Here is a 21,057-nt window from a genome sequence, read left to right on the forward strand (position 1 = left end):
GATGGTGGCGATGATGGCGATGATGGCGCTGATGCTGATGCCCTCTTATGTGTGCCCCAAAAATTGTGCTTTCCTCGGCTTTCCCGATTTTCCGTTGGCCTTTTTTGCGCCGACAGCCAAATGAAAAGTTTTCCCCTCTTCACTGAATGGCTGAGCAAACTGCGAGCGAGGGAGCGAGATCTAAATAAATAATTAGTTCGCATTTATTTCATTAGACAAACCGGAATCCCGAGCCAAAAACTTTTGCGGATAACTAAAGACCCCAAATGGGTGCCAAGAAAATGACTTTGGAAACATGTGTGCTTGAATGTCCCTCTCCCGTAATTTGTCTTAAAAACCCCGCTTTTCCACAAGCGTATTTATTACAACAATTCGACAGAGCGTTGCAAAAGTCTCCGTTTTTCCAGAAAGCTTCTCTTCCCGTGAAATCGCAATCCCTGCAGCTCAAGGAATAGCGTAAATATTTAATCACGTACATTTTGATTTAGAGAAACTCCTAATTGCATCGGTTTCAGTTTACTAATTGAAATCATTGGTTTTTCTCATATTTAGCTCATCAAACCCCTGCTGATTTGCGGAATCTGCAAGTTACCTTAACTCGTCATTATCTGATCATCTAATTAATACGCTTTAATCTCCTTCAATTATTCTGTTTGATTATCTGGCATTCAAAGGAAATCCCATGCTCACTGCTCTGGTTTTATTTTTGCCTCATTTTCCATTTCACAAATGCCACGCCCCCCATCGCCTTTTCCATATCCAGCTCGTTCCCACTGATGAAACTTTCAATTAGCGCCAAGTGTAAAATGGAGCAGTGGTGGCATCATTTTCATCAAATTACCAGTGACACCAACACAACCGATTCCCTGGCGCCACTCCCCCTCCCGCTCCAACTGGGCGGATGCCACGCCCCCCCAGCGCTTCTTCGCCACCGCCCTCAGCGTGTTCATCTTTCCGTTGCCACGGTTTTAGCCATTTTCATTTCTGGTCGACGATGACACAAAATGTCGGTCACTTGCGGCTTACCCCAAACCATCCACTTGCCACGCCACCGCCCCTCCCCCTCTTTTCCCAAAGCCCCTGCCACCGGTCTTCTCCCCCTCCCACCGCCCACCACCCACCTCGCCCCGTCCCTTCCCCCTTCCCCTTCCCCAGCACTTGCCCCGCACTTCGGTGTGCTCAATTTGTAGAATGCTGCAAATAGCCAGGAAAATTACCTCATGCGCATTTTCTTATTACAGAAATGTGCATAAGAAAATGGACGTAATGAAAAAATCTGAATAACAACAACAAGAAACAAGTGGGTGGTGGGTGGTGGGTGGTAGGTGGTAGCTGGTGTACAAGAGAAGAGGAAGGTGGCGGAAAATAGTCAAAGTGAAAAATACCTGCTGGGAATTCAACGGAAATGAAACAATCTATTTTAAAATATTCAAATGAAATTAATGGGATTTTCCGTAAGAGAATATAAAACAATTAGTTATGCATTAAAAGCAGAAATGTAAAAAAGGTAGGCACAAAATAAATCGTAGTCCCCATATTCGATAAATATTAAATACAGAAGTCAACTGAAATTTTTAATTTCTTCTTACTGAAAGTAATAAATTCACTTTTGAAATTCGAAAAATCTTTCAATTAGAAATGCGAAAAGAAAAGCAAAAATAGGCAATCGTTTAAAGATAAAAACTACTAGTGAATGCCGAAAGATTTCTTAAAGAAAACAACAGAAAATAAGCTAATGGAAACCTTTGTTTAAAACGACAGGAAACGGAGTGGTGATCAAATATTTTTCAATTGGAAAAAGCACTGGAAAAGTGAAGCCGAGCAAAAAATGCGATAAAACGAGAAATGCAATGGAATGGAACAGAGGAAAAGTCACCTGCCCTGCATTTTCATTTTCCACGCTTTTTATTATTCTTTTTTTTTCTGCATTCCCCCCTCGGGAACAACGGGCTGCAAATTGAAAATAGCAAGGCGTAAAAAACAGGACAACGAAATGGGGAATCTGGAGACAAGGAACAAACGGAATGCAAATGACGCAAAAATGGAAATGGATGGAAATTGAAAACCTGAGGGCAACGTGGCACGGGAGGAGGAGGAGGGGGGCAGAACGAAAAATAATTAGCGCAATTAATGACCACGTAATTAGCGCTTCAAATCTATCCTTCTCCCTCGTGCGCTCTGCATGTAGCCATCCCTTTCTGCCACAATGTGTGCAGTGGCACGTAAAGTGTAACCCACACCCCCTTTATTTTCCACCCACTTTCCCCCCGCCCCCCACCGGAATTCGCATCAGGACCCCGCCCCGCCCCTGCACCACCACCTTCATTAATAGTTCGCTGTGGCTACGTTTGATAACTCTATCGCGGTCCGGTTGCCACTGATTTTCCTTTTTCCCACTTTTCCGACTTTTCCATTTGCCCACAGAGAGCCCAGCCCAGCGCGAAAGCGAGAGAGATTGGTAGCAGGAGTGAAGAAGAGTGGTGAAAAGTGGAAAGCAGATCCCAACGACACGCTAATGAATGCACGATGGCCCCGTTTCATTTTCCAAAAGGGGTTTCCATCGGAAATGCAACTCTGTCATGGCATTTCTTCATCAGCATTTGAGGTTAGCGGAAAATCCACGCAGATCAGCGGGGAAAAAGCGTGCAAATGGACGCCGGCTAATTAAAAATGGCCTTTGATTAGGCCAAAATGTTAAATTAACATTAGTGCGCGTGGAGCAGCGCGCCGTAGGTTTTAGCCACCAAGCAGCGGAAGAAAAAAGCCGCAATTCATTTGGCTTTCTGCGAAATTAAGAAGCTTAGTGAGGCTACAAATTAAAATGATTTTCGGTTTCACACGCAGCGCGGTCTATTGCTTTAACTACAAGAGCTAGAGGAAATGCAACTAGTAAACTAAGCAACATGAGCTAAATTATTGGTAATGCCAATTCTTGCTGAGACCAATTGTAAGCAATACCACAAATGAGTGAGCAATCCTTAAGGAAAATTCCAAGTAATCCCAGCATTCTGCACAGCGCAAATCCCCACGATTGCCTGGCTTCCGAACAACTCAAAAATTCATTGTCTACACATGGTGCTGCCAGGATCTCTCGCCGCAGGACCTCCTGGGAAAGTGGGTTTTAGGTGGGGTCCTTTTGCTGGTTGGCGAATGAAAAACGAAAAACTGTCATCATGTGACGGGAATCAATCTAAAGTCATTTTATAACCCGAAAAGTCATAAATCTAACTTTAATGTTTTAAACGTGACTGCGGCACGAGGTCCCCGGACCACGCCCTCGCCGCCCACGCCGCCTACATATGTAACGATGTGTGCGACAGAGAGAGAGAGCGAGAGAGAGAGAGAGAGAGAGGGAAGCATCTCCGGCATTGAAATTGGAAAAGTAAAACAAGCAAATGAATGTATTTCCGTTTGGGATTTTTCACTTTCCGGCTTTGGAGAAGGAAGTCGAGGAAAAGCTGTGCCGGTGTGGGCGCTGTTTTCCGCAGTCGCCCCCAATGGGGGCGTGGCCATAGAGTGGCGAAAAAAAAAACAAAAAACAAAAAACACTATAAATGACAAAGCGAATTCAGGGAGAAGTCGTCGAGCTGAGACAGGAAAATAGATAGAAAATTTTATTAAATGGGCATCAAAACTATTTGGCGTGTCCTCCTCACGGGGCGAGCAAAGGGTCCTGCCAAAGGAGCATAGCCATGCAGCAGGAAGGGCAGGGAAAGGGAAATCCCCCAGCTTAATTCATGGGCCAAATGGCGTAGCATACTTACGTGAGCCACACATAAAATTCAAGCACCGCATGCGGTCAACGAAGGTGAACACCAGAGGGAGAGGGCCAGACGAGTGGCAGAGTGGGAGAGTGAGAGAGAGGGCCATACACGGATGGAAAGAGACAGCGCGGGATGGCCGGGCAATGTGTGACAGGATTAATTAAGTGGCGGCAATGGGAATCGTGTCCATAACGAATTGTGAGATTAATATGGCCAGCCAAAGAAGGATGGGCAGGACTGCAGAAGATTACCCCTTAAAGAGCACAGATCTTAAAGATTTCTTTGACTCCGAGAGCAATTAACTTAGTAGATAAAGCATACTTAGGTGGTCACACAAAACGAACCGGAATGTTAATTCCATATTTGTGGAAGCGATCAAGAACTAAAATCATCATTTATTGGTTGTTTTAAGATGGCAATTTTAAAGCTTTTATTTTAAATATACGCCCTTTTATACGCCCTAAAATCACTAATAAACTTGCATAAAAAACTTGAACTGAGGTCAAAGTGTTGCCCTACGGTTGCCTGCTTATCTTCTTCATGGTGTTTATCGCAAATTAACTATCGCTTAAAATAATCCGCTTTATTGCGTGTAGAAATCGTTTATGCAATGCGAGTGTCCTTTTACTGCCCATAATTTCGAGGATAAAAAATTGCACTCACTCTGCGAACTCTTCTGCGCAAACTGCGTAGCGATTGTACAACGTTTGGCCAAAAAACCAAATCGAATATGCCCATTTTGGCCAAATCCAATGGCCATCAAAGTATAATAACCAACAAACCGAAATCGCATTTACAGATATAGATTTTACCGAAATTTATCGCCCCTGGGGGAACCGGAATATATATTCTTTCCAGTGTGTGTGCTCATGTGTGTGTAATTTAATCAATAAGAAAATCGTCTTTTCACTTACATACACATCATTACATTTGGGCGCATAAATTGATGATGCTCCGGGGGGAAATTCACGTGGGCTTACCTGGAAAAATCGAAGGGAAATGGGGAAAAGTTTGTAAATTTTAGTAAGCGATTTGTGGCATTAAATGTTACGTTTATTCAAGATTTGGAGGGTTCTCTCCATACTTTCTAAGCCAAAGATGTTATATTGACGCAGAGGCAACCATAAAAGAGGGGAACTATTGCATACCCCCTAATTAACCGCATGGTATTGTTAAATGACTCAGATGGAGTTTCAAGCGCGCTTGGAAGGATCCCTTCACGCTTTTTTGCTTAGTGTACTTTCCAAGCATGATTTGCTCTGAGGAATGTCCAGCCGACAACCGCCTTACACTCCCGAAACCCACTGTACACGTGCATATTCGGATCTCATTTTAAATTCAATTTGCGGTCGAGTGTGAGATTTTTGCCATTGTGCCGAGATGGACGCACGTGCGACAATTGTTTGAGCTGTTTAATCACAGTGCGGTTGGATTTACCCGGTTCAGGTCGGTGCGAACCGGTTTGGGTTTTGGGTTTGGGGTTTGGGGTTTTGATGCCGGCTTTCGGGTCATATTTAATTCATTTTATTATTATGGTTATTGTCCTTGTTGTGGGATTGTCGAGAAGGAAATGGTTATGGTTATTGGACCGGAGTTCGGGGCGGAAACTAAGCACAATTTATAATGTTGGCGAGAATTTTCCAATTTAACAAACAATTCAATTAATGCAAATTACAATAGGAATCGGCACTAATGAATATTTTATGGCGAAACTAATTTCATTTTCATACATACTCGTATAATACGAACAGCGCAGCAGCTGGGCATCGATTGTAAAATTGTTTACACGCCGCGGGGCCCATAAAATGATGAAATCAACTCCGTCCCACCTCCACCCCCTCACTTCTGAAACCTCCGCCTATAATTGCCACAAATGTTGCGACGACAACACGAAAACCCGCAAAAGGGCTGAAATTATACACGCCCAGCGAGGTCCTGCCTGACAAAGGAAAAGTGGTAAGTGAGATATGGCCAAGGAAATGCTAAATGTCCTGGGCGCCGATGACAATGGCCCCCATATTAAACAAATAATTAAGCATATTCACACCACTGCAGATCATCTGAACATTACAATTTCGAAATCCTTTTCGAGATACTTGCTATCCTTTATAGCATTTACTTTCTGCAAGAAGAACGCTCTTGTTATCTATGAGTATAGTGTTGTGTAGTTATCTGTGAGTAGTGTGTATAAAAAGCATAGGCTGTAAATTTATTTAATGTGATCCACCAAGTATCAGACTTCCATTTTAGAGATGATTCTGAATCAAAATGTAATAGTTTTCTAACTATGCGGGTTAGATAAACATAACAAAACGCTTCTACGAATTTGTAGAAAAGTTACGCAAGGCGTTTATTATTCAAAGTTGGTTTGCCCCTTATATATTTTCATGCCATTGTGCCGTAGTGCCGAATTCTGCTGCAGCCTTGATAATTCCTTTATTTATATTTGTGGTATTTATTTGCTTATTAGAGCTCCAAATGCCCGGTGCATTCCTTGCTTTTCTGCTCCAATAAATAAATAAATACTCAGAAAAAACAATGAGATATGTTGGCTCATAAGCTCCACTTGACTACGGTGGAGTTTCCACAGTGCTGCAGACTTTCGCCATTTTGGAGCTTCGATTGTGTGCGGCATTCCTTGTTTTCCAGCCTGCTTGCCTCATTGTTGCAAGTTTCTGCTGTTGCGCGTTGCTGCTGGGCTGCTGGGCTGCTAGGCTGCTGATGTTGCTGCTGGGCTTTATGAAAACAGTTTCTCAATTATGCCGCCCGAATGGCTTCGCATTTGGTGTTGCTGCTGCAGTAGCTGCTGCTTCTTCAGTTGCTGCTGGTGTTTCTGTTTTCCGACTTTTCTTAATGTTGCTGCTGCTGCTGCTGCTGCTGCTGCTGTTGCCGTGGATGTTGCCCCTTTTAGTTGCTGCTGCCTTTGTTGTCATTGCTTTTGCACTGGCTTTCCCCCCTTTTTTGGTTTTTTCTTGTTATTTGGTGGCCCGTTTCGTTTTCGTACCAACTTTGCCAATTTGGAAGTCGTTTGGAGTTTCGGTGAAAAAGGGGCAGGTGGGGGCACAATGCCTTGTTGTTGTCGTCATAACGTTTATTAATAAGTTTTTTGGCCGGCTCAGTTGTTGCCATGCTGATTGTTGCTCCTGCTGTGTGTTTTCTCCTTGATTTCCCATTTTTTCGATACTTTATTCGTTGGTGGTGGTGGGGAAGGGTCATAGGTCATAGCATGACTTGTCAGGGAAATGGGGAAAAATAAATAGGAGAAGCCAGAATAAGCAGAGAGAGAGAGAGGGAGGGGGAGTGAGATAGAGCGATAGGAAATTAGAGCAAAGTGCACTTTTTGATGACTTTTGATTTGTTTTACGATTCAGCCTCGGCTATGAATATTTATTGTCGTGCCGGGCGTCCATTTTCCGCCTTTTCCACTGCTGTCTTTAAAATGCACGAAATATGTTTGCATGGCAACAACTTTTTAATTGATGTTTATTTAACGTTCAGCATAATTAACTTGTGCTCGAGCATAATATTTAAGGGATCGTAAACGAGCATTATACGAGCCATTAAATTGAATTTGTAAACGCTCAACTGCTACTCCATTCATATATACGGTATGTACGTGTATATAAGCATGTTTATGTATCTCCTTATAGATTTGCAAGGAATTTTATGCCAAGTCCTGTGATTTTCGGTGGCTTTAAACAATGCCATAAACGTGGCCCACAGATCGCATTAACACTGCCACAAGCGCGGAGTTTCCCCCAACCCACAAACACTTTCCACACACTTTTCCGTGACAGCCCCATCTAGTTTCGTCTCCAGTTCTGGTATTTGCCTTTACGACTTTGGGTCATAAAAACCAGAGAAAGACGCTGGCGAAAAAATCAGCGTAGGAAATGTCGTGAAGGAAAATAGAATTATGTGCGCTGGTGAGAGGAGGGGGGTGGGGGGAGGGGGAAAATCGGTAAAGGAAGTGCCAAAGGAAGGAAGGACTTGGGCTAATGATAATAATACGCATAATAATGTAACCAGCCACAAACAAATTTGATTTGCTGGCTCTCTATGGCGACTACAGTGCGTTTCAGGGCCATAAATCAATTAAGGAACGTTTAGGGGCAAATTACCAGCATTTTCTTTCCCAAAGGAAGCAATATAGTATTTATAGTATTTAGAAGAAGACTTCATTTTCGATTTATGAATATAGCTGAGTAGGATGGTGCCTTCCTCGCGGAGGGCAGCTTAATTTACATATTCATATGCATTTCATGATCGCCAAAAACGGATAAAAAGCAACAGAAAAATACCACAAATATTTGTTGATAATAACAAGCGTATTTCCTCTAGCTAGCGCAAATATTTGTGAAGTTAAAACATGATTTAGTTTAGCTTGATTTGCTATCTTTGATTTTGCAAATTATCTTCCTTCAGTTAAGTATAGCTACAAATATTCCCTCAGTAGGCGTGGAGCAGCCCCTTCTCCCGATAAATAAATTGCACTTGACGACGTTCACTTATTAATTTCTTTACAAAGTGCACAAGTCAACCGTTTTGTGTGGCTTTTCCGCCAGCCGCCCTGCTCCCGGCTTTTCCGGCTGTACGTGACCAATAACAGGGAATTCATCAGTGGCCCCGGCCCCTGTTTTCCCAGATTGTCAGACGAGCTCATCGTGAAGTCAGTGGCCTAAAAACGACCATTATGGAGCTGCTCACTTGATCGTGCAATGTACTTTTTGTTTTTTTGTTTTTTGTTGCTGCCCAGCACTTAGCACGTTCCCAAGGAAATCAAGAAAAGCTGGAAAAGCCAGGCTGCCTGCAAGAATGCACCAAATTAGCACAGGGCAAAATCGAGCTCGGAAAATTGAGGGGGGAGAAATTGAGGGGAAACTATGGCAAAATCGGACTGAAAATATTGAGCGAGAATATTGAGGAGTCTGCTTGATGTTGTCCCGCGTCTGGCATTGATTGCCATTTCCCAGCTAATGATGTGTGGAAAAGTTTATTTGGCCAGTAAACAGCGCGGAAAATGTTAAATAAATACCGAGATAAACAAGAAAGCAAAACAAAAGCCAGCGAACAAATGCAAATGCAGACGCACGGCAGTGAAACCACTAACAAATTCAAAATTTTGAGTAAGTTTGAGGAATGTCAGATATCCAGTACTCTGGTAACTAAAAAAATAGCAGAGAACAACTATTTGGCTGCTTTAAAACTAGGAGCTCCAATCGGTTATTAGGAAAGTTAATTCATTTCCCGAATGTACGGTTAGAATTCATTACAACTCTTATTTACAGCAATTATTTATAACATATTGTTTAAGGGAGTTACCCTAAAAACTTGTTCCATGCTGTATGTTTAGTTAGCTAAAACAAAATGCTATTATATTTTTGGACTATAGTAAGAAACGCGCCTATTCTTCAGAAACTATATACCCCACCTTCTCTGTTACTTTACATTTTTCGACATTGCAAAACTGGATCGGTGAAATCTTTTTGATGCGTTGATTTTCGCACGCCAAAACAATGGAAATTTATGATCACCAAGAGGAAAATCATGTCAGGTTGAAATGAGCAGCGACCCTGAGCGCTAAATGCAAAAATTTCGCGGAAAATGTGCAAATAAGGAAAGGCCAGCGTTTCTAATGATTATGTAACCGAACAAAAATTATACTCAAACGCAGTCAAAGATAATCCACAGATTTAACGTGCCATCAAACGTAATTGGCGGCGCTAAAAACCGATTCGGTTGACTCAAAGCCACACAGATACAGATTCAGATACAGATACAGATACAGATATAGATACAAGGGCGCACATGGCGCATACGCAATTTCGCTTTGATTTGTCAGCGGTATAAAAATCAAATGTTTTATCTGAATACACATGCATATTTATTGGCCATAAATGTTAGCGACTTCATAAAGACTTTTGGCCTACACAGTGGCCCCACATAAATCTGCTCCTAAACTGCTTAATTTGCCATTTGCTGCTCTTTTTGCCCAGCGATTTTAATAAATTCATAACCACAGAATGTGCCATGCAGTGGAAATTAATTTCATAAAATCACATACACACATGTTGAAAATTTAAATTAATGAGGCGCATCTCCGCCACGCCCCTCTTTTCCGTCGCCCCCTTTCCCCTAGATAGAAATCATTCGGAGCTTTGTGAACTCATTTCCGCACAGAGGATTTATGTTAGTTATATTCGCATTTCACCAACGGCAAGTCTTTGGAAAATACTTTTCGAAAATACATAGAAAATATTATCTGCACATAAAATTGATTTCAGCATATCTAATTAAACAGAAAACGCAATTTATTTTGCTCTTGTTTGCATTTGAATGAGCTATGAAATGAAAGCTGCCCTGCATATTTATGCCACATTTTGCCAGAGCCCGCATTACTTAAACAAACCCAATATTAGGAGGAAAAGCTAGGTACATTAAAAAATGAATGAAAAAAAATCTTTAGTTTGACGATACGATTGTTCAAGTGTAATCAGAATCCAATTAAATTGATAAATTTAATTTAACTGCATTTATCTGCATAATATATTAGTTGAACCACATTTATCTGATTAAAACTTGATATTCAAAAGTGAGCAAAAGAAACCGAGCGGAAGACATATATTCTAAGAGGGAATTCAATAGATTAGGCGCATATAAATTATGAAAATGATTTAGCCCATAGCTAAAATAAAATTCGGCAAAGATAAGGCAAGAATTTTGCACTGAAAAGCGATGGTAGATTTTCCAAATATCTAACATGATACTGGCATTCCTCAGCCGGAATTGCGGGGAAAATTGGGAAAATTTCCGGCTCTTCTTGGCGATTTTTAATTAACTTCGGAGCTGTGCGGCATGTCAAAAATTGTAAGTGTGTGTGTTAGTGTACTTCGTCTGCTATTTATTTATTTATTAAATTGTGCACAGTTTTCGTCGGAAGATCTCCGGAAAAACCTCCGCCCAAGCATTTTTAATTATTTATTTCTGGTACAAATAAATTCTGATTTCCGTTGTCTGCTCGCGCGCATATGTATGTGTGTGCGCTGCAACTAATTATGTGAGCTCAACCACTCGCACACACTAAGCCGCGTGCGTATTAAATATGAATTATATTTTTGGGAGCCACTTCCACTTCCGCCCTGGCACTCAACCAACTGCCAACTCAACAACAATGGCTCGCAGCGTCAATCAGGCCACGTCGACGTCTCATCAACATCTACGTCATCACATTTCCGCTCTGTGGCTGTGCTCTCTGTGTGTGCGTGTGTGCGTGTGTGTGTGGGTGCAAGGATGCAATACTTTTTGGCTGAGCGGGAATCCGTTTTTGGTTGAAGAAATGAGTGTGCAACCGAAAGTTGCAGCAATTGCACATGTCTATGCTGAGAATCTGAAGCATCGTTGCCATTAAAACCGTGAACCTTTTTGTGCTTCGAACTCAGAGTTGATTCGGCATCAGAAATATTTGCAAGCACTTGGTTTTTTGAAATACATCATTGTCTGGGAATTACTTGTGGTTCGCTTTCAGTTGCAAACGCACAAAATGGCTCTCAAAATCCTCATCAACTTACAATTCCTGGCATTCAACGCAACTTTATTGCTAAGGTTCTGCCATTACAAGAAGTAGAGCTGAAACCGGAAACTAAGCGAAATTTCTGCGAATATATGAGTGCAATTTATCTCGGTGGCCAACGCGATACAACGATGGCCACAATCACTCCGAGCTAGACCTTCCCATATGGAGACCTATTAACCCAGCTTTTGCCCGCCCCTTGCCCGCTGCTTTTCCGTATTTATTTGTTGGTCGTTGTCGTGGTTTCCGGATTTTGTTTTGTTGCAAATGTGCGCTGTTCCATAAGCATTGTCAGGCCACGCCCACTGGCCCCATTTGGCCGCTTTTTAACCACCCGCCCGCCCACTCCTCCTAAGCGGCTACATCATGCGCTCAACGATGCGACAACGTTTTATTAATAATACTTGAAGGGCTGATGGGGTTACGAGGAAATGTTGCAGGCAGTCGGCCCTTTTAATGCCTCACATAAAGCGGCAAAGAGTGTGTACGAAGAAAGTGGAGAAAGCAGAGTGCGGAGAGTGGAGAGTGGGCAGGAGCAGCAGCAGTTAGCGGGGCTAACTGAGAGGGGCAGTGGAAAGTGGAGCGGCTCATCTGACGTTACTCATACGCCGAGTGGATTGCATTTGGTTGCCGTTTCGCCTAAGTATGTCATTGCTGGTTGCAGCTGCGGCAGCGGCAGCGCCCGTGAAATGAGTAAATACGAAAAAAATATATAAATAAATAATGTGGCAGCGCAGCTGAATGAAATCATTGGTCCGTTGCTAAGGTTTCCCTGCAACATGATCAACAAAAACCTGAGGACAACAAAGATTAGTCAGCCTTCGAGCCTTCGAGCCTTCAGGAATTGGGAGCAACTAAGGTCCGGAAGCTGGAAATCAGCTTAAAGCGCATTTGAATATTTTTGAGGATGTGCAACAAGCGTGTGGCACAAAAGCTTATCGAACAACATTATTTACCCACCCCCGCCCACAGTGTTAGTTTTTGTAATCCCCATAACATGCTTAACGGTGGCTTACTGCTTGTTTCGGGGCCTTAACTAGTCAGGAGTTTACTGCTAAGTTTCTACTTGTGTATGATTAATCCCCCCCTCCACCGTACACACATACCTACGTACCTCGTACATATGTAAGTAGCTCCCCGACCACATCGTTCAACTTTCATTTTGGGCTGCTAACGATGCCGCTGATACATACTAATAACTTCTTTCATTAAAAATTCTTATGGGCCGCCGTCAAAAGCCATTACCGCCGAAAGGGGCGTGGGCATGTGGGCGTGTGTGTGGGCGGAAAATGATGACAGGCGGTGGAAAATTGCTGGTGGGCGCATGGAAGAATGGGGGCGGGGCGAGCACACACTTGAGCGACGCTAAACTCGTCCAATTAGTAGCATTTAATTTGGTAAACAGCGGCATTTTCGTGCTTTTGCATTTTTTGTAATTAAAAGCAAGATGATGATAATGATGTTGATTAAGAAGAAAATGATAAGGCAATGTTGATGAAGAGGGAAAGCAGCAAATGTGATAAAGGAAAAGGGAAGACGTAGGTAAGCTCTATGTGTTATAGCCACCTCTTTCACACTCCCATTGTATATCCATCTCTTTTCACAAGCGAGCTGTACACTGCGCGTAATTTCAGGGGGCTTCAATTTGGAAAGCTTGTGCGCTTTCTTTAAATTTTCATGTGTTTTCAATCCTAAGCCACAGTACATTTTCTCCGCGTGTAGCCTGAGCATATGTTTGCATTGTTGCCGCATAACAGCTTCCATTTTTTGGCCATTTTCACCGCACCAGCCCCGCATTTTCCAGCTTCCCCCGCCCCAAAGCCATTATTTGGATGTCAACAACGTGCCAGGCAGCTGATTGCCCCGGAAAATCTACCCCCCTCTACCGAATTTTGTCCATCAGACCCCCGTCCAGTGACCAACACTTTCGCTTCATTTTTTGCACCTGACCATCCAGTAAAGCTTATTAAAAACGGGAAAAAACACACTCACCTCAAATAAAAAACGGAAAAATGGAGCAAAAAGGAATGCCATTTTTTGGGCTCTGTTTTTTTCTTTTTTTGGGCAAACTTTGTCAGTGAAACCCAAACAACGAGTGGAGTAGAACAAACAGATTAACCGCTATAATGAACACGGACAAACGCACAAGAGCGGTGCCAAGTGGAAAATGGAAAATGGGGGGGCGGGGCGGATGAAAAAGGACTGTGGGGTGACAAGGAGGTGGGGTCTCAAAAGACCTTTCTGGCGTAGTTGTGCTGCGTAGGGAATATGTTTTTGCATTTTTAGATTGCCGAAAAAGTTTAAAACACATAAGATTAACACAGTTATGCTACCTATTATGTGAGATATAAAAGTTATCATTTTGATACTATTAAAAATTGAATTGAACAAAGTGCAACAACATTTTTCTTGTCAAAAGTGCAGGTCCTGCGATTTCCGTGCTACACCCTACCATTTCCGTCGGTTGGTCAAGTGCTGTCGCAAGCTCAAGAAAGGCGAACAGAAAATGGTCCTACAGCTGTGGTCATTTTCCGAGTCACAGGTTTTTCTTTTCTTTAGGGTGGCGGGGGGAGGGTGGTCCGCGCGAAACAGCAAACTTAACACCGGCACACAAACACACGTGTACGCATTTAAAGAGCTTGGTAAATTATGCAGAGCCGCAAAGCGGGGGAAACCAAGCAGAGTAAAGAGGAAAAGCAGAACGGCGGGAAGGCGGGAAAGCGGAAAAGCGGGGGCAAAGCACACGTACTATGCACACCAGCACACGGAGCCACCATCATCTCAGCGCGACTAATAAACTCAACTTAGCTGGCATAAAAAAATATCCATGCAAATTAATTAAATATTTACAGTTTACTGACATAAGCCGAGGACACAAAGCTGTAGAAGAAGAAAGACAACGGCGACGACGACGGCGGCGGCGGCGGAAAAGCGGGAAAGCGGAAAAGCGAGAGGAAGTGGCGAGGAGCGCGAGAGCGAAGTGAACTTTCCGCTGAATTGTAAAAATATGCAAAGGTATGCAGGAAGTGTACGAATGAATGACTGAATAAATGACTGACTGAGTGAATGACTCCGGCTAGAAGAGCAGACAGACGGATTATGACGAAAACGGGTCAAGCAGCAGGAAATGGAATAAACTATTTGATACCCATTGCATTGAAAATTACTCAAAAGGTATTGTATTTGGTACTTTTCATAACTTTACGGGTAAATATATGGTCAAAATATGAATGGCTTTAGTGCCTGAGGGTTAAAAAAGATATTTACTACTTTACACTCGACCTTTTTGACACTCGACCTTTTACTAAAAGTCGCTTCCGCTTCTACCAATTTCTGATTGACCATATACCTTTCTTAGATTAACACTAGAGGGCATTTCTAGCGGGGGCATTGCAACCAAGGCAGAAGTGCTACTCCCATCTTTTTTCGCTGAATAGTTGAGCAGGCTCACCTGCAAAATGAAATTAGTGTTAAGGCAAGGTGAAGTTTCATTTGAAACTGGCAACAACGACGAACCAACAAGCCAACGAAAAATAACTGAGGGGAACAAATAAACTTTTATGTTTGTAATCAAATTTTCGCCATGCTGCTGACGTTGGGCATATTACATTTAAATCAATGCAACTCACTAACCAGAGAAATGGGGAAACTTGTGTGGATTCCCTAGAGAAACCGAACTTATAAACCATCCGTTGACTTAAGTTGAAAAATGCAAATGTAACAGTTACTACTTATTTTAAACAGTTTATCTCAATTATCTCAGCCAATCTAAACAGGTAAAATATTAATTCGAAAACTTTTTACTGGGCCCGCGATTAAATAATTTATCCATCTCAGTGCTGACCTAATTGTGCTACTCGATATGTTAATTAGTTCCCGAAGCCTGACACTCAACTTACGGCCAGCAAAGTTTTCCCTCCTCTTTTTGCCGTGTCACCTACATATCACTCACGGCCCCATTTTCAGCACCGCTCCCCACTTGAAAATTTTCCCAATTGCAACCCCAAAATGTTGCACTTGACAACGGGAATGGCAAGAACAAATAAAGAGGGAAGACAACGCAAATGAAATACCAAAGTAAAATACCAAAAATACTCCAACAATGAAGAACCGAAAAATGAAAAGCTGGAAAAGTGGGTGGTTGGGTGGCTGGTTGGCAGAATGGCTGGATGGCTGGTTAGCAGGGCTAAGCGTTTTCGGGGAAAACTTTCGCCCTGCAGGGCTCAACTTTTAATGGCAAGAGCAAAGAGAACAGGGTCGAGAGACAGAACCGTGTGCATGGTACACATGTTCCAGCTGCGGGTTCCAAAAATAAGAGCAGGAAAATCAGGGGGTGTTTCCGGCGGCGGGTGGAGTGGGGTACGGCATACTTAAGTGCATGTTACCCGAACAATTTACTAGCGTAAGTTGGAAATTTTTGAATTGGCTAAGAAGCACAAGGAGCTCAGGGGGCAAATGCAGGATGCAGGATGGAATGGAAGCGAAACGCAAAAACTTAAAAGGCATGAGGCGGTGGAGCAGCAGCATCACTGGGGCAGCTGAGAAAAAGTTAAGAAAGCCTCACAAGAAGTTGAAATGAAGATTTATTTGCCTATTTGCTTATTTATCTTTGGCTCAACTAGAGGCTCCATCAACATGAGCCGACCACCCAGCCCACCAAACAAAAAATAAGCCACCCCTCCACCCGGAAAGTGGGTGGAAAAGTTGCCAGCAAAAGGAAATTACGTTAAGTACCGAAAACTTAAGCGTCGAGTGGGTGGCTGTGGAAACTCCCAGCCGTGTGTTGTGTATAGTTAGCATGTTATAAATGTTGTAAAACATCTTCACACACTGAAAGACATAAAGCTGATATTAAACGGCACGTACGAGTATTCTGTAAAAAATAAATGAAGTTTCCTTTTACCTCCCATTTGCCTGATAACTAGAGTTTTATGGTATGGCAAAATATATATAGAAATATTTGTAGTTTTGCGGTGAAAATAATTTAAGTTAAGTTTAAGTTAAGCCAATTAGTCGAATATTCAATAGTCAGCTACAGCCAATTAGTCAATGCTGACACATTTCTATAAAATTTGTTCTCATTTCATCCCATGTACAAATCTTTCCCTCAACCTTCCGTAAGCATTAAAGTTGCTTCCTTCTTTTTAGAAATCAAGTATCTTCCAGCTGAATGGAGGCTCCACTCTACTCGACTTCACTCAAATGGGCAATTTAATTATACGGAAATCACACAGAATTCATCTAATTAGTTTGGCGTTTTAATTGCCAGGGGGAAGACCGCTGGAGGACACTTGTCTCCACTCCACTAGCTGCCATAAATAATGTCATCTCGGTCTGGAGCAGGAACTGAAACAGAAACTGAAACGGAAACTGAAACAGGAGCCAAAGGACACGAAGGAGTCTTACTCCTCCTGCCATCGCCTCAATTGTATCTGTGCCTTGCAAATATTTCAATAATAATTCCTTCCATTTGTGATATTAAAAAATATACCCGCGCTGGCATTTGTAGCCGTATCTGCGTATCTGGGTATCTGCGAATCTGAGTGTCTGCGTATCTGGGTATCTGGGTATCTGCGTCAGTGCCGATCTGAATCGAGTCTGAATCTGAATCCCAGTTTGCAGTTGCATTCTTTATCTGGCAACCAATTGGCATTCGTTCCGTTTGCTTTTACCCAACGTAATTGGCCAATGCAAAGAGTATAAAACCAAGCGGCAAAGGGGGCAAAGAGCAAAAAAAAACAGTGTATGAAAATGCATGGGAAATATGTAAAAGAAAAAAGCAATATTCAGTGGACACAGAAATACCAACGAGTATTGCTTCAATGGGTGAGGGTATTCGATATAAAAAAGCAGAGGGTCACATTGTCAGTTATTAACTCTTTGAGCCCTTTAAATATAAAATAAAATAAAATTCTTGTCATCATGAAATAGTTCCTCACATATTATTAAGCCACACAAATCAAAAGTTCGTCTGCCCGATTCGCAAACATAAAATGTTAAATTAAAAATCGAATTCAGAAGGACATTACACTTTGATGTGGCTCCCTGCTGACAATTTATTTATAGAAATATCATATTCCTTTCACATCAAATGAAATTCATGACAACTAAATCAAAGGCTACTTATCGAAGCGAAAAGGTTTGTGGCTAAAGCCAACGCTTTCCGAAGTAGGGATGGAAAGCCACTATGACACTTTATGAGATCCGGAAGTAAACGATATTTTTTAATATTTTAGCACGCCCACACAAAAGTGCTTTCAGTTTAGTTAAAAGTTACGTAAAGACCGAGAAACGCCACTCAAAGTGCCAAATTTCACGCCACTTGAAGGATACCGGGCTGAAGGCTGAGTGGGATGACTTTTAATCCTTTTTGCATTTCGCGCTGCACATAAAAGGCATCGTTAAATAAACATGAGGATATGGATGTATGATTGCCCCAGACTCTCCAGGCTTGAATATCCAAGAGCATCGAGATTCTCCGGCAGATGCGCCCGTCTCTGCTTTGGCGATAAACTTTATGGCCAAGTTGGAACTGCCGCCAATGTATCTCCACTCCGCTCCATCCACGCACTCTTTTTAATTTAGCCAACCTGCCTTTTGGATTGAAAACTTTTCCCTTGCCAGTAGCAAACAAAACAGGCCAACTGAAAGTTTAGTTGCTCTGCAACTTTCAAATACACTTGATGGCCACCGAATATGGATTAAATTTAAGCAGAGTACATTAGATTACCAAATGCAGATGTAATTCCATGTTGCACGTCCAGAATCAGCAGCGAGTCGCAATTACAATGCCGTAAACTAAGCCGTAAATAGATCTTTACGTGTAATGCAAATTGGTATCTAACTGATCTATTTTATTGGTTTTAAAATGCATACAAAAAACACACATTTTGGGTAACAAAAGCTCCAGAAACCAGTGAGCCGATTCCAAGCTGCACGTTATAATAGTCATGCCTTCGAAACAAAAGGGTATATGAATACAATGAAGATGCGACAGCGTAAGACGAAGAAACAGAACACAGAAAATGCAGCGAATGAAGAAAGGAATCAAGTTTTTAGCCTCAACTTCAACTCGGTTCCAACTTCAAAACTTCAAGTTTGTTTGGCCAATTAAAATTGTGAAATATATTTGTCACGACTACCCGTTCCATCTTCTTTGTCTCTCGCCCCGCTTTTAATAAGCAAATGCAAATGTCGCCTGCTGCCTGCTGGCTGCTGCTAAATAAATGGCCAAATTGATTTATGTTGCGAGTTATGGGCGGAGAAACCAACGACACTGGAGCAGAGTGTGGTTTTTTCTTTCTAGAGCAGGATTATGGTGGGAATTGTGGGATTGAAAGATGGCAGAGCTGCGGCTACCAAGTTTGAAAACTAAAACGGGCAAGTGGGGAAGACGCGCATTAGAAACGATCTGTATTATAAAAGGTGTTGTACGGGACAATTATAAATAATTCATAATCAATTTCCTACACAAATTTCAGCTGGGTAATCAGCGATCATTAGCAGGGTTCTAGTTCAAATTGATGAACTAAATTTTGTTTTCCATTGAAATGAGGCCAAAAAAAAACTACCAGCAACGCCAAAATCCACAGAGTATAACATATTTCTTCTGCTGAATGAAGTGAACTGAAATGGAATCAAATATCCTTCTTATGTAACCACCAGCTCTCTCCTGCGGAAAACTATCTTGCCGCCCATTCTACCAACTTAGCACTGCCTCCTCTACCATTTTACCATTTTTTGTATCATTTTTTCTGGGCTAGATAAATGCCGTCTGTGTGTGTCCTTATTTATGTTCCCGTGCTTCCATGTGTTCGTGTGCCGTTCACATCCTTATTAAAGAGACGGCCATAGTTTTTAATAAAAATTCATCCAACCCCCACCAAAGGAAACTGCGTCGTCCCGGTTTTTTTTTCTTTTGGGTGAATGTGTGGGTTCATCTAATTTATGTACTACTACAGTGGGTGGCTTTGTGGGTGCGCCGCCTAATAGTTTTTAACTTAAATGAGAAAATGGGAAAATGGGCTGGGAGACAATATACCTTGGCCAAAAAGGACATAGGCGAATCTCTGATGACGACAAAGACGCCGAGGACAATGTTTCTCCATCAGCCATCTCCTACGTACTGCTACCCCAACTATCTTCCACTCTTTCTGGCCATTTCTTTTCTCCTCTCTGGCGTGGATTTTTCTTCTTTTTTCCATGGCGTCTTGGAGGCGGCTTCTTTTTGGACCACAAGCAGGCTATTGAGTCGTGTATCTTGGCAGCATCTCACTTAGTCCTTTCCACCCAACAGCCCATCAGGCCAACAGCCAACACCCAGCACCCAACACCACCCAACTCCTTATGGTAGATGGCTTATTTTATCTGTCTGACTCTCGGGTGATGGTGGTGTTGGTGGTGTTGGTGGTGCTGGTGCTCCCCCATTCGTGTGTCGATATTTTATTTTTATTTGAAAAAATCAATTTATGGGCTCTTTTGCAATAAACGATTTCTCTTTTATTTGTCTTCCCCGGCGACGTTCGTTGTCGCTGGTCGTTGTTCCTGGTCTCCTTTTGCTTTATGGTCGCATATCCTTATAATATTTTCTATAGTTGTCAACGCTTCAGCTACGGCATCTCGTTCTTTTTGGTTTCCAGGACCCCCGGCCTCCATTATTCATTGTATGCCATATAGGCAACCACTTCACATACGTATATGTATGTGTATGTGTATATGTGTGTGTGTGTGTGTGTGTGCGGTGCCCGATTCATTTTTTACCCCATAAGATAGTTAAGGAGCAGCAACGAAAATGGGGCGCAAGAAGTTTGTTTTGCCCCTAAGAAAAATGACCCTCAAAAATTTTGTATATATGCGATAGTGATGGGGCTAAGGTTGGGGAAATAAAAAAAAGCTGGCCTGGCCAAAGGGGCAAATGCATTTCACTTGAAAGGCTTTTGACCAGGCTCCATCCCCAGAAGCGAGCGCAAAACACATTAGAAAATATTCACTTAGGGCAAACTATTTGCATATGAAGTCATCCAAGTGCAACTGGGCGGATGATTGATAAATGAAGAAGTCAAGCGGGTTCGAAATTGAGTAAAATTACAGATTTACAGAAGCAATAGGAATATTACAGTAGTTGAAAAATGGAAACAAAAATTGGGAAGTTGTGTGAGAAAGGAACGTGGAATATTACTTTAAGGTAGAAAGAATATGTGTTTCAGAAACTTCAAGAAAAATAATTAATTACAATTCCCATAAAACATACTCCTATTCACTAGATAAAAGATTTAATTTATTTTTACAGACCAACATTTAAAATCAGAACTCAATAGTTCCAAAAGCAATTCAAAGTAAATTGTTTGTATGCCGTTCTTATTCGTCTTCCCAATTTATTTGGTGCATAACACGATTTATAGATTCGCTTGTCCCCTGTACCCTATATAAAATCCCCGCAGTTTCCATGGAATCTTTTTATAATCTATTGCTCCCTTTTGCAAGAAATCTTTGTATACTTTAAGGTCCGGTTCAGCCCGCTTTTTTGTAATGGCGTGCTGGAAATGAAAAATTTAAATCGCGCATACGCCGCATTGGCCATTATTTCCACTTACAATTCTTCCCCCAAATCGCCTTCTACCAGCTTTGTTTGTACTATACGTTGGGGCTTCTCTTTTCGGGAAACTGGATAACTATACTTGGCGATAGTTTTGGTGGCTGTGTCTCACTTTGTTGGATTTTTAT

At 42.1% G+C, this 21,057-nt stretch overlaps 1 pseudogene; it reads right to left on the minus strand.

Annotated features, from left to right (window-relative positions):
* Positions 1–1,908: 1,908 nt before the first annotated feature.
* On the minus strand, positions 1,909–2,541 carry LOC6549736 (annotated as a pseudogene).
* Between the last annotated feature and the right edge of the window lie 18,516 nt (positions 2,542–21,057).

The sequence above is a fragment of the Drosophila erecta genome, unplaced genomic scaffold, assembly GCF_003286155.1.
Source record: "Drosophila erecta strain 14021-0224.00,06,07 unplaced genomic scaffold, DereRS2 tig00000126-arrow-pilon, whole genome shotgun sequence".
NCBI lineage: Eukaryota > Metazoa > Arthropoda > Insecta > Diptera > Drosophilidae > Drosophila > Drosophila erecta.